The sequence below is a fragment of the Chrysemys picta genome, chromosome 5 (assembly GCF_011386835.1).
Source record: "Chrysemys picta bellii isolate R12L10 chromosome 5, ASM1138683v2, whole genome shotgun sequence".
NCBI lineage: Eukaryota > Metazoa > Chordata > Testudines > Emydidae > Chrysemys > Chrysemys picta.
This window is the reverse complement of record NC_088795.1, coordinates 20,308,779-20,321,282: the sequence shown is the minus strand read 5'-3', so window position 1 is coordinate 20,321,282 and position 12,504 is coordinate 20,308,779. Positions and strand designations below refer to the sequence as shown.

The 12,504-nt window shown below is 40.1% G+C and overlaps 1 protein-coding gene across 3 annotated transcripts in view; it reads right to left on the bottom strand.

Moving 5' to 3' along the window:
* UNC5C (unc-5 netrin receptor C) overlaps window positions 1–12,504 on the bottom strand; it is a 368,610-nt gene that overhangs the window by 101,129 nt on the left and 254,977 nt on the right. The window lies entirely within an intron of this gene.

Here is a 12,504-nt window from a genome sequence, read left to right as displayed (position 1 = left end):
CCCATGAAGCCTGATTGTTGCATTAGCAGGCTTGGGAAAATCAAAAAGGTGATGGCTCAGACAGCTGCACAATTTAAGCACTACATAAATAATTGCTTCCAAAGGTGCAACCTTCATGGCTGCAGGTAGGGCGTCACCTTGGAGCTTCTGTGGAAGTGGTTTTGGTCTGGCTAGAACTCTCAGCCTGTACAACAGATATTTTTCTTCTTCCCACTCCTGTCCAGGGTGTGATGTAATGGAAAGAAATTCAAGTTTAAGGATTAAAATTCTGGGATGCAACTCTGTGCCAAACCCTACTTTCCTTACTAATGGGCAGTCCCAGTGAAGTCAATGACTGTTCTTGTGCCACGTATTACAGGCATAGCACAAAACACACACATAGCGCACTGGGGCAAGACATAATTCTGAGACTCCTGAAATACCTAGGGACAATCTGTTGCAATCAGGACAGAGGGCCTCATTCACAACTGTGTTGAAATCAATGGTTTTCCACTGCTGTAAAACTGGACTAATAGAATGGAGGGATCAATCTCTCATTGTAAACCCACGTCTGAATTTCTTTGCTTTTTGGAGGGGAAAAATAGCCCTTTTTGTGAAGCATCTTTAAATGGCTCAATTTTAAATTCCAAGTGTAATGCATCCTTAGTCTAAAAACAACTCAAACATTATATTTTTAATCTCCCAAAGGTAACAGTTTCTGTGTACAAATCATTTTAACTCCTGGCATTATTCTGCTTCCTTTTCTTTTTTACCTTTCATCTTTGCAGTCAGCAAAGAATGACCTTTTTTTCCATTTTTATTTTTTGTTATTTTTACAAACTGTATTTTATTCCTTCATTGTAGTTCTGGGTTTTACTGTGATGCGTGGGTGGGTAAAACTTTAAGGATATCCTTTATCATTTCTGAGAAAGGCGATAAGAGGCAGGGCAGACGCCTTCAAGGCAGTGCTAATGCAAGGGTGACTGATGAATAAGCATGAAAAACGGACACTTGTCAGCCAGGAATTAGATGTAAACCAGAAATGTACAGAACAATGCAGCATTAATGTCAGGAAAAGATGGATTTCTGCCCTTGGTAGACCTTAAAGACTCCTCACTTCTGTTTTGTGCTCTTTCCAGTAACTCTAACTAGGATTTTCCCTCTAAAACAAACATACCAATGTCTTCAGAAAATGAGCAGTGCTTTTTAAAACATTTTTCACCCAACTTTGATTTAGTATGAGTTGATGTCATATAAGAGAAGAAGCAGCCTTTTGCAGAGATGCATTAAGGGAGAAAAGTTTTTAACAACATGAAAATTCTTTACTACAAGAGATAGTGTGTGTATGGTGGTTGTTTTTGTTTTTTTAACCTTATTTAATGGAGACATGATTAAGAAAAATTTGCAGATAAAGTTTGTATTCTGTTGGAGACAAATGTTCTAAAGGATGAAAGGACCAGTGTTGTTTTAATTTCCCTCAACCCCACAAAAGCTCATCAGGTTACCATAAATCACATACTTATTAAAATGAATTATATATTATATTTATTATTCCAACTATGCATGAGTGATGCCGAGCTGGGTGGACAGGAGTGAAGGTCTTTTTACAATTGACAAAATTCTGAATTCAGTTGTCCTGTCTTCCATGATTTTGCTTCTATTATTTTCCACTACCTGGGACAAAACTGTGACACCACCTTTTGCAAACACAGATTAGGGAGTTGAAATCTGGATTTTCAATTTCAAGGGGTAGAGGAGAAAAAGGAAACTCAGGACTCTGTTCCATCAGCCACATTTCAGTTACTTCTTCCTGTTCACAGCTGAGTCTATGACCCTTGTATCTGAGATCAGTTGCACTGGTGGCTAGAGTAATAGAAAGGTTCCATAGCTTCTCTGAATTATTTTTTGATTTTGTCCTTGTGTGGTTCCAGTTCTTTATTGTTACTTAGATCAAACCAGATTTCCAGTGAGACTGTGACACTAGTGTCATCAGCCTGTAATCCGGCAAATTCCTCTGAAACCTCTATCAATTGCTTTTATAAATGTCATGCCTCTCTCTGGAGAGCCCCTTGTGTAAAACGCATGCTGTGTTTTGATCAAAGTCATCCTCATGCTCGGTGCAAATTTCAACACAGTCCTTCTAGTTGGATGTAAATATAGAGAGACAGGACCACGGTCTCAGCTGGGCCCAAAGAACAGTGAGCATAGCTGAAGAGGAGGGAAATAAGAAACCCCTTTGTGCCTCCAATTCAATACTGAGGCCAGTTCTGCACCATCCTACTCCCCTGCATAAAGACTGCTTTAAATGACACCAGCTGACAATGGTCCCCAACTTCTAGTAGCTGAGGAGTGCTGCAATGGAGGGATGCCCCAGAAAAACACCCTTTCCTCAGCCATGCTCTGAACACTTCCAGCCAGTGGAAGTGTGGCAAAGAAGCCAAAGGATTCCCCTTTTCAGGGGGAATCTTCCACTGTCTCCGGCTTCCGAAAGTTTTGTGCAAACAGGTGCACAATTGCTGTAATGGAGCTCAAAATCCATTACCATTTTCAGGAAAATCCACGGTTTTCCTGAGAGTTCCACTGAATGTCAGTGGGTGCTGGAACATCAATCTTCCTTTTTCAGTCAACCAACCAGGCTGATGGTGGCATCAGAATAATTTTTGAATGTACAATGTGCTAGATGCTCCTTTCTCAATGAGGTTTAGATTGTATGCTGAATACCCATAGGTAAGGAAATTAGGATGACTGGACTCAAGAAGTTCTCTTCTCTTTGACTCATTGGGGGGAGGGATAGCCTGCTAAACCCAGGGTTGTGAGTTCAATCCTTGAGGGGGCCACTTAGGGATCTGGGGCAAAATCAGTACTTGGTCCTGCTAGTGAAGGCAGGGGGCTGGACTCAATGACCTTTCAAGGTCCCTTCCAGTTCTATGAGATAGGTATATCTCCATATATTTTATTTTTATTATTTGAGCAAAAGGCAAAGATATTCTTGCCACACTTTGCATTCTTCGATGGCATCTTCAGCAACTTGGACACTATTTGAGCTTGAAGAATCTGAAGAGTCGGATTGTCTGCCCTTTCTCAGATTAATTGCTTGTTTTGCACTACTTCCTTCAACTTTAGGCATCTTGAGTCAGATAAATTCCTATATGACAATCACCCATTTCATAATTGATCAGCAACTTTCACATTTACTGCGCTTAGAATGAGGAAAGGAAAAGCCACCGAATGAATTCAGCACTGTAAAGTAATATGAGCTAGCCATCTTTATACAGAACCACATGATCTGATGCCTACCCATCTTTCAAAAGTATCTAGATTCTTACTACCTTAACAGTTCACAACCCCACCCACTCTCCCTACCGTTCAGTGATAGTTGATTCCACTTACTACAGCCCTCTCTACAAACACCAATGGCTCCATCTATTCCCTTTCCCTTCTAAGTGCAGGTCTACGCTTAAAACGTTGCACTGATGCAGCTGCGCCACTGTAGTACTTAAGTGTTGACGCTCCTATGCCAATGGGAGACCTTCTTGGCGTAGTTAATCCACCTCTATGACAGGTGGTAGCTATGTCGATAGGAGAACACCAGGTGTTCGGTTGCTAAAATTGCATTGCTCAGTGATGTGGATTTCTCACACCCCGAACGACGTAGTTATACCAACATACGTTTGTAGTGTAGACCTGGCCTAAGCTTCCAGATATATCTAAACCTTTTTATTTTTTCCTAGTAGGCATAATAAGTTTTCTCATCAATTCCATTTTAACATTTGAGAAGGTTCAAAGTTTTCATTTAGAAATTAAAAGCAGAGACTAATAGTTCTAGTATTTTTTTCAACTATATATTATAATAATAAAAATGTGAATGTGAAGTTAAATTTTTTTAAAAAATCCATAAAACCACTAGGTTCAGTTTTACCTTGGGAAAAAACATAAAACAAAAACCTTGAATTTTTCACAGCATTGGCAGGTCTTCTTTTGAAAACCATAAATGTATTAAAAGAAGTGTAGTAGTTACTGATTTTAGGTGTGCCTTTGCAATTGTGAAAGTTATACCATACAGGACTCTAAAGGCATTTCTGTAAGCAAAACACCCAAATTCTGCATAAACACTTTTTTTCTGATTCATTAATCTGTCTCTAGCAGCAGACTATCGCTATAGAAATATATGCACAAATCTTTAGTTAACTTCTTGATTGCTATATTTCCATCCCCTTCAGGGTTCAAGCAGGCTCTGTTGCAAGACATTGATTTGTATGAGACATGACAACATATGCAGGACATCCCTGAGGCTCCCCCCCGAAGGTATTAACACACACAAATTCAGAGATTTGTTAAATGAAAGTAACACTAACAATGACATTAATGTCCATTTTAATTCAATGTGTTTTTAACTCAATATTGTGACCCCTAAGGCTTGCATTTATTATATATCCTAATCATAACCCTTTTTCTTAGTGCATATGGAGCTTTCCAAGCCAATTTGCAGCAGCCTTCTCAGTGAAGAGCAGAGCTTTCAAACCGTCATCAAATCCAGTCAGATGGCAGTCATCATAATGTGTGATATTTGTGTGCCTTTGGCATAGCTGCATCTGGAATCCTCTTGTTGGCCCCAGATGTGAAGGCTGGCTGTATGTTGAACTTGGCCTATTTGAAATTTTGTTCAGAAGGACCCATGACTGGCATGGAAAATCAAAGCCACGTACACGTATGGTCAGGTCAGTTATAGGAGACTGGTTTCTGATGTCAGCTGCAGACCATTCTTCATGCCACATCAATGTCGTGGAGAAATCTCGGCAGGGCAAATGGGCCTACAATGGCTGGTGAAAACCACACCCTTGGGTGTTTGAAGAAGTCTGTGAAAGTGGTAGCTTGAGTTTGTCCTAATATTCTCAACCAATCTGGCAGTAGTGTCAGGACTCTGTGGGGGTGGGAAGCAGGGCCGGCTCTGGCTTTTTTGCCGCCCTAGGCAAAAAAGCCACCTGCTGCGCCCCCCGCTTCCCCGCGGGCCCGCAATCCCCGACTGGCCGGAGCGCCGGTGGGAGGGCAGCGAGCCTGGCCGGAGCCCCGCTCTCCCCGACCGGCTGGAGCGCCGGGGGGAGGGCGGCGAGCCCGGCTGGGGCCCCACCGCCCCCCCCTCCAGGCGCTGCCCCAAGCACATGCTTGGTGGGCTGGTGCCTGGAGCCGGCCCTGGTGGGAAGGAGTCCCAGGGCAGGCGGGGGGCTGTGCTCTGGGGGGGTGGGGTTGTGTGGAAGAGTGATGTTACTTAACATAGGGAGCCATGGTACTGGTCTGGGTTGAACTATCCCAGTTACGATGTGCATAGTTGAGTGTAGCTGTGTGTCACCCAACTTGACATGAGACAAATGGAGCCAGATGGAGCACAATATTCTGCTGCAGACTCACAGAGGGCTAAACCAGATGATCAGAGAGTTTGGGTGTTGGCTCCCCATGAAGTGCTGGCCAGTTTGCTTAGAAGGTTGTTACGTATCCTCAACTTAGGTGCAGTTTTCCTCAGGTGGTTAAGATCAGGTGAGAAATGTATCTAGGTTTACTCCAAGGTAGACTGGGTGGAATTCATGTTTCATGCAATGTCCATTGAGACAGATATTCAGTTTTTGGTCTGTTTTAAAGATGGAACATACTCAAAACGGTCTTGGTACACTTGGCTGTAAATGCACTAATTTACCATTAACTGCAGAATCAAAGCCATATGTATCAAAGAGAAAAGTATCCATATTTTGAGATGTGAGCGCTTGAAAGAGATATAGACCTGCTAGAAAAAGTTGCTTGACAAGAATGATTCTAGTGTAGTGAATATGTAAAATGAGCTAATGAATTCTAAAATGCCTTCTTTCTCTTTCTGTGACTTGTGATGGAGGAGGTCCATCTTTAGCTCAAGAGTAATCTCAACTCAAGACCATGTGGCCCAGTTCTCTCCACACAGGATACAAGTAACGCCTATTGAACGCCTCTTGCATCTGAAGAAGTGAGGTTCTTACCCACGAAAGCTTATGCTCCCAATACTTCTGTTAGTCTTAAAGGTGCCACAGGACCCTCTGTTGCTTTTTATTGATTGGGAATTACTCAACCTGCAGGGAAGAAGGAATCAGGCCCCCTCTTTAGTACTGCCCAATGTACACGTACCATGTAAAACCAATTCCCTTCATTTTTTCATATTTCACACTCCTGTGTGTTCTTGACTTTCTTTTAAATGTCCCGGCCTAGTTGTCCTCTTTCTCCCAGATCTTATAACTAATACAGTACTCTCTAATATTTTGGAGGCAATGGAACTGTCTCTTCACAATATTGTCTGGGGTGAAAATAATGGGAAAATAGGTAATTCAGCAACATACGAGCACAGAATCCCAGAATTAAAAGGTTCACTACCTGAGTGCCAGTAATGAATGTGTGATTATTTTCACATCTGTCTTTCTGTCCAACATAAGTGGAGATAATCTATCACATAAACCAATCCACTTTCCTGTACCACATTAATCTTATCTGTATACAGTATGAGACATGTATGTAAGCTACTATTTAATCTCCCTTCTTAAAAAAAAAAAACACAAAACCAATTCTGAAAAAAAAAGGCTTTTAGTTAAGTCTATAGAAAACTAATATAAAATTAAATACGAGTTTAATAAGCACAATTCCTTATTAAATAGCAATTTCTTAGTGGAAAAGAGAATTTTTTTTTTAAGTTTCCATTTGTTTCCAAGACACTGGAAACGAGCCAAAAATGAGAAGGCATCTAAATTCATTATGCAAAAAGCCTACTCCGATGAAATTAGGAGGAAAGCTATTTATTTCTTGCAGCAGGTTTTCAGCAACTCAGAAGTTGGACACACAGATACTGGCTCTGTGTGTGATTGTACATTTTCAGGGGCAAATCAAGTGTAACTTCAATGAATCTAATGGAATCACACCAATGTAAAACTGGTATAAGTGAGAAGATAATCAGGCCAATTTCACATTTATTCAATTGCCCTGTAAATTGATAAGATATGATTCACAGTTGGGGTAAATTGGCCTGGCTCCACTAAAGTCAATGACACCAGTTATGGAACTGGCCCACAATTTAGGCCATATCCTGCAGTACATAATTAGTCTTTATCAAGTGAAACCCTCACTGGGTTTAATTCTATTCTTGGTTACATAGGCACAGCTCGCATTGATTTCTTTCAACAGGAATTTTGCTCAAGCAGAGAATGTAGGATTTTATCCATATAATCAGATCAACATTGTTCAAATATTAGTTTTAAAATAATGCATGGTTTTGGATTTTTTTTAACAAAAGGAAAAAACTATCCTAACTCCTTTGTCTTCTCTCCATAAAGCTACAGTCTCTTAATTCAGTAAGAAAAGTATATTTTAGGCCCAGTGTACATTAATATTTCAAAGCATCTTAGCACCTCCTAGAGTCAATATAACTAGGGCTTGCCTAGAATGATGAGGAAAATTGTATTTACACCATCTAATATCATGTATCCCAGACAATGAATTGCATTTCTCCAGCTCCACTATTATTCATTCTCTTTTTCCATTTGCTAGATCATTAACATACCTAGAATTTTCAGGTCTAAACAGATCCTAGGGAATCTGCCAGTTTACAAAGGTGAACCCCTTCCAGTCTCTTTGTTGTGGGGAGACCAAACTCTCCAGTGGAAGAATTCCAGGGAAAATCATGAAGTTTCCATTCCACCATTCAGGAATAACCTTCATCGACGAGAAAGGTCCAAATCTTAATTGCAAATGGTCCAAAGCTGCAGACATCACACCACCCAGTTCTACACACTGAAAGAAGTCACAACCTTGGGTTCTGAATCAGTTTCACTTCCAGGTTAAATTTCCAGCATGTGTACCTCTCTGAAAAACACCACTCTTTACTCTAGATTTAAAGATGCCTTCCCTCTTGACCAACTGAAGTTCTCTACTTGGCTGATGTGATTTTTCAATTGACTTTTTGCAGCGAATTTCCATTGACCAGGTTGTTATGTCCTTTACGACACATGCCTGACCTTGAATTAAATAAATACAAGCTGCTTTTCCAGGATGCACATTCTTCACACTTTCAAATTACTTTTCACTTAATTCTATTACACGGTCAATGAACAGAGATGTTGAATGCAAATTTTTGTTTTATTTTAATGAACTTCAGAACTGGTCCTCCAGAGGATACAATAATTCTACAACCCTGCAAAGCAATAACACTGGGGTCCAGAATGAAAAATAAAGAAGTATCTTTCTTCTGAACATGCTAGAAGGAGCTAATTATGTCATCAGGGTACGCTACGACTTGTGCTGAAATCACCAGCGACGGCTATTAATGTGAAGTAACTGTTGCACACAGAGCACTGTAGGGTTTCCCTCCCCCAAATATATTAGCCTTCACTTTTTTGTACTTATTAAAAATGAAAAATGTCTGGCCCGATGTCATAACACCACAGAGAGTTGCGTTGTGTTTTGTTTCCTTCAAAACTTTGCATTGTGTGCTTACTGCAGGCAAATTTCAGGGCCAGATTCTGCAGGGATTTTATGCAGGTGCACAATACGAGGGAGAGTGTAAAGACCTTCCCCACCCATTGCTCGTCTCAGATAATGACCAGGGGAACACAAGGATGGCTCTTTCCTAACTCCGGGCCACGGTTCCCCAACATGCACCAGCTTGTGAAATTCACCAGTGTGAATAAATCACGCCCCTCGAGCAACGTAAGTTACACTGACATAAGAACTAGTGTGAACAGCGCTATGTTGGCAGGAGAGCTTCTCCCACTGACATAGCTACTGCCACTTGTGGAGGCTGGAGTAATTAAACTGATGGAAGAGCTCTCTCCCGTTGGCTTAGAGCGCCTACATTAGAGAGCTTACAGTAGTGGTGCAGCTGCACTGCAATAAACTTCTTGGGTAACCATTCCCTCAGGCAGCAATGCTGGACCCTCCTACTGCCTATTTTAAATGTTGGCACACTTAGTATTTCTGATTAGTGATATGTCATCATGCACAGCCTATCTTGGCATGCCCAGAGGATGTAGGATTTGAGATTTCACAGTTATATGGGTATGGCTACTATTGAATTTTTAGTTATGTTTCAAATTGAGTCTAGACAGGTGTGATGGGGTGTTCACCCCACACTATCCCAGAGAGGGTTATTGTGGCCCAGGATGGGTTAAGTAACCTGATAGGCCATCCCGAGGGGGAGTTAGCCTTGATGATCAAGCACTGAGTAGGGATGAAGACCAGCTGGGCAAGGGCAGGCAGGGCTGGTATAAGGTCAGGAAGTGCGGGCAGGAGATGGCAGTCACTCTTTGGGCTTAGAAAGGGAAAGGAGAAGACTCACGGGAGAGTAGAAGCCTGGATCCTGGGCCTTAAGGAAGGGTTTACTCACAAGTGTGATAGAGCAGAAGCCTGATAGGGCTGGAGTAGGAAAAGTCTCAGGAAAACAACAGTAAAGTTTGGCACAGTGCAGACCTTGGCCGTTGATCCTTGAGCTGGAACTTTAAGCAGTGGAATAGTCCTGTGGGACCTGCTTAAAGTTAGGCATGTGCTTAAGTATCTTGCTGAAATAGGGCTTACTTATGCTGGTGTCAATTCAGAGTCAATCCACTGAGCGACTCTGGATTAACACTGGCATAACTGAATTGGCTAATTTGGCTAATTATTAGAATTTGGCTAATTATTATTATATTTTAGACAATAAAGTCCCCACTCACTGATGTACATACTGTATGTGTTTAGAGTCCATACAAATATTTATTATTTACCTATGAGGCCAGCTGAAAATTTTGTAGTTTAAAATAGATGATTTTTCTGGGACTGTGCTTTTACTGCTTGGTATAAATCTGCAGGCTAAATACCCAACACTGGAGCTCTTAGTCCCATGAATAGAGGCTACAGGCCTGGGCCATATTGTCCAAGAAGCCCCAAATCAAGGGAAAGTATGCAAAAAATTATCATCAAAAAGCAAAACTGAAAGTTCATAGGCTCAATTCCTCCATTTTTAAAAATACACTTAAGCACTATAAAAATTACTAGACTGACTTTCTCTCCCTCTCTCTCTTAAATGTGGTCAAAAATATCAATCACAAGCAAAGATCTTGGATGCCAATTTTCTACCCAGAATGATTTTTTTTTTTTTTACAGCTAAGTTATAAGCCTCTGAAAATAAAAGTTTATGATGAAATCACTGACAGACTCTTGGCTAAAGTGCAGTTGCTGTATATATATATATATATAATTTCATGAAAGGCAATTACACATCTGTAACTTTAACATTGCCCTGTTATCTTCATCTGATATATATTCAAACCCTTAATTGAAGTAAATATGATGGCCATCTGTCAAGTGCTAACTGGCAGGGCACCAAAATCTACTAGGTGATTTAATACAGATTTTGTAATCTAAAAAAGCTGTTGAAACATTGCTAAAGCTCTCTGAAGCACAGTGCTAACATTTGGAATGGGTAGTTAAAGTTCACTGCTTTCCTGTCAGAAAGACCATAGAGAACTCTAGAAATGTTTGTTTGCCCCTAGAAAAGGATTCAATACAAGATGCCATGTATGAAGCACTCCAGAATCAGGGGAAATTGGGATTCAATGCAGATTCTGTCTATACAGATATTTATAGTATTCCTGTGATAGTGAAGTGCCTAACTACTCCTAAGAGCACCATGACCTAATAAAGTACCAGAAGGGGACTCAGGTTCTACTCCTCACTCTGCCACTTATCTGCTGGGACCTTGGGCAAGTCAATGTACCTCTGGACCTCAATTTTCCCATCCTTGAAATGGGGACAATTATTAGAACTGAGTGAATAATACATTTTTCGGTTCTGTAGTTGAACCAAAATAAAAATAAGAAAACAAATTTGTTTTGGTTTCACCTGAAACAGAATTTTTTTATTTTTCTTGCCAAAACGAAAAAGCAAAAATGTTTTGTTTCAGGTTAAATGACTTGTATTATGCAACCCAAAACAAAATATTTTATTTTCTTTGTGGATTTTTTTATCTTTATTTTAATAAAGTAAGCCTAGCTAAATTTCTAAACAAACAGTGTTTCAAAATGAAAAGTCACAACATTTTGTTTCAAAAACGTTGAAATGAAATGTTTGGACTTTTTCTGATTTCCCCCTGTTTTTTTTGGTCAAAACTTTTTGCTAAATTCAACCCAAAATCATGAATAGTTTTGGTCAATCCAAGACTGTATTTTTTGGTGAATAAACTATTCGTCTAAAAATTTTTGCTCAGTTCTAATAATGGTACTGACTTCTCTATATAAAACTCTGAGCTCTATTGATGAAAAGCATTACATAAGAGCCAGGTGTTATTATCTGATGCAATAATATCTGATAAACTGATTACAAGTTGTCTGTGTCTGTATGAGGGATGAGGCCAAAACCTTGCATCCAAACTCCACTGAACTCTGGGGAGATTCTTCTCCAGATCCATTTTAATATCAAAAATGTGTAGGCAAGATCCATTTCTAGTCAAGTAGCTTAGGTCAAAGTGTTCAACTTGAGTACTTAAAATTAGCCTCCTAAATCTGTACCTAGACATGTAAATAAAAGTGGCTCGATTTGTAAGTGCACTCAGCAGCCTCAATCCAAGTGACTTCATTGAGAGTGGGATGGAGTCCTAAAAAGCCATTTGTAATGGCTTGAGAGGACACTATTTCATAGCAAAATGATAAGCAAACAGTCCTTCCTTAGTCTTCCTTCTTAAAGGTGTTGGTAAGGGAGATGTTCTTTTTCCTGGAAGAGGAATTCTCTTCTCTTGTTCTAAAATGTCAGGCTATATTCAGTATAGACAAGCCTGACAAGTATCCAGCTGCGGGTACACCAAACGATGTTTCTTTGTTCCTTTTTCCAAAGGCAGGTGAAATAATTTCTGAATTACACAGCTTGCTTGCATTGTATTAAATAAAACTCACTTAATCCACATGAAAGGGAAATGGGAATCCCCGCTGCAAATGCTGTACAAAGACAAGCCCCTTTTTGAACATTAATGAACATTAAATATTTGTATTGTCAACTGAAGATCTATTGTCTGGAAATTGGTTGTCCTGTTTTTTTTTGTGGGTGGAGTGAGAGTGGAGAAAGGATTTAAAATAAATATTGAGATTAGTAACCATGCATAGCAAGGATGAAATGTTAAGAGTTAAGATGCCTATGTTTGCTATCATAGTTCCTCTCTGATTACAGTGATATGCTAAATTTGGTCTCTGTTTGTTTGTCAGGCAAAAGCAGCATTATTAAATGGCTGCAGAGACACAGGGAATTGTTCTTATCCCATCACAGGGTTTGCTTTGATAAATTCCAGCCTATTAGCTGCAAACACTTTCCTTGGGTCAGGATCACTGCAGAACTTCACAAATAATTTGTTGTTGTTGGCTTTCTTTTTTCATAAACCTGGAAGGAGGAGGATGCAAGTCTGGCTCTCAGAAACAGAAGAAATGATGAACTGACACATCTAAGTGCAATACTGGTGGTCTGAAGTCTGACATGCTGCATCAACCACCACAGAAGATT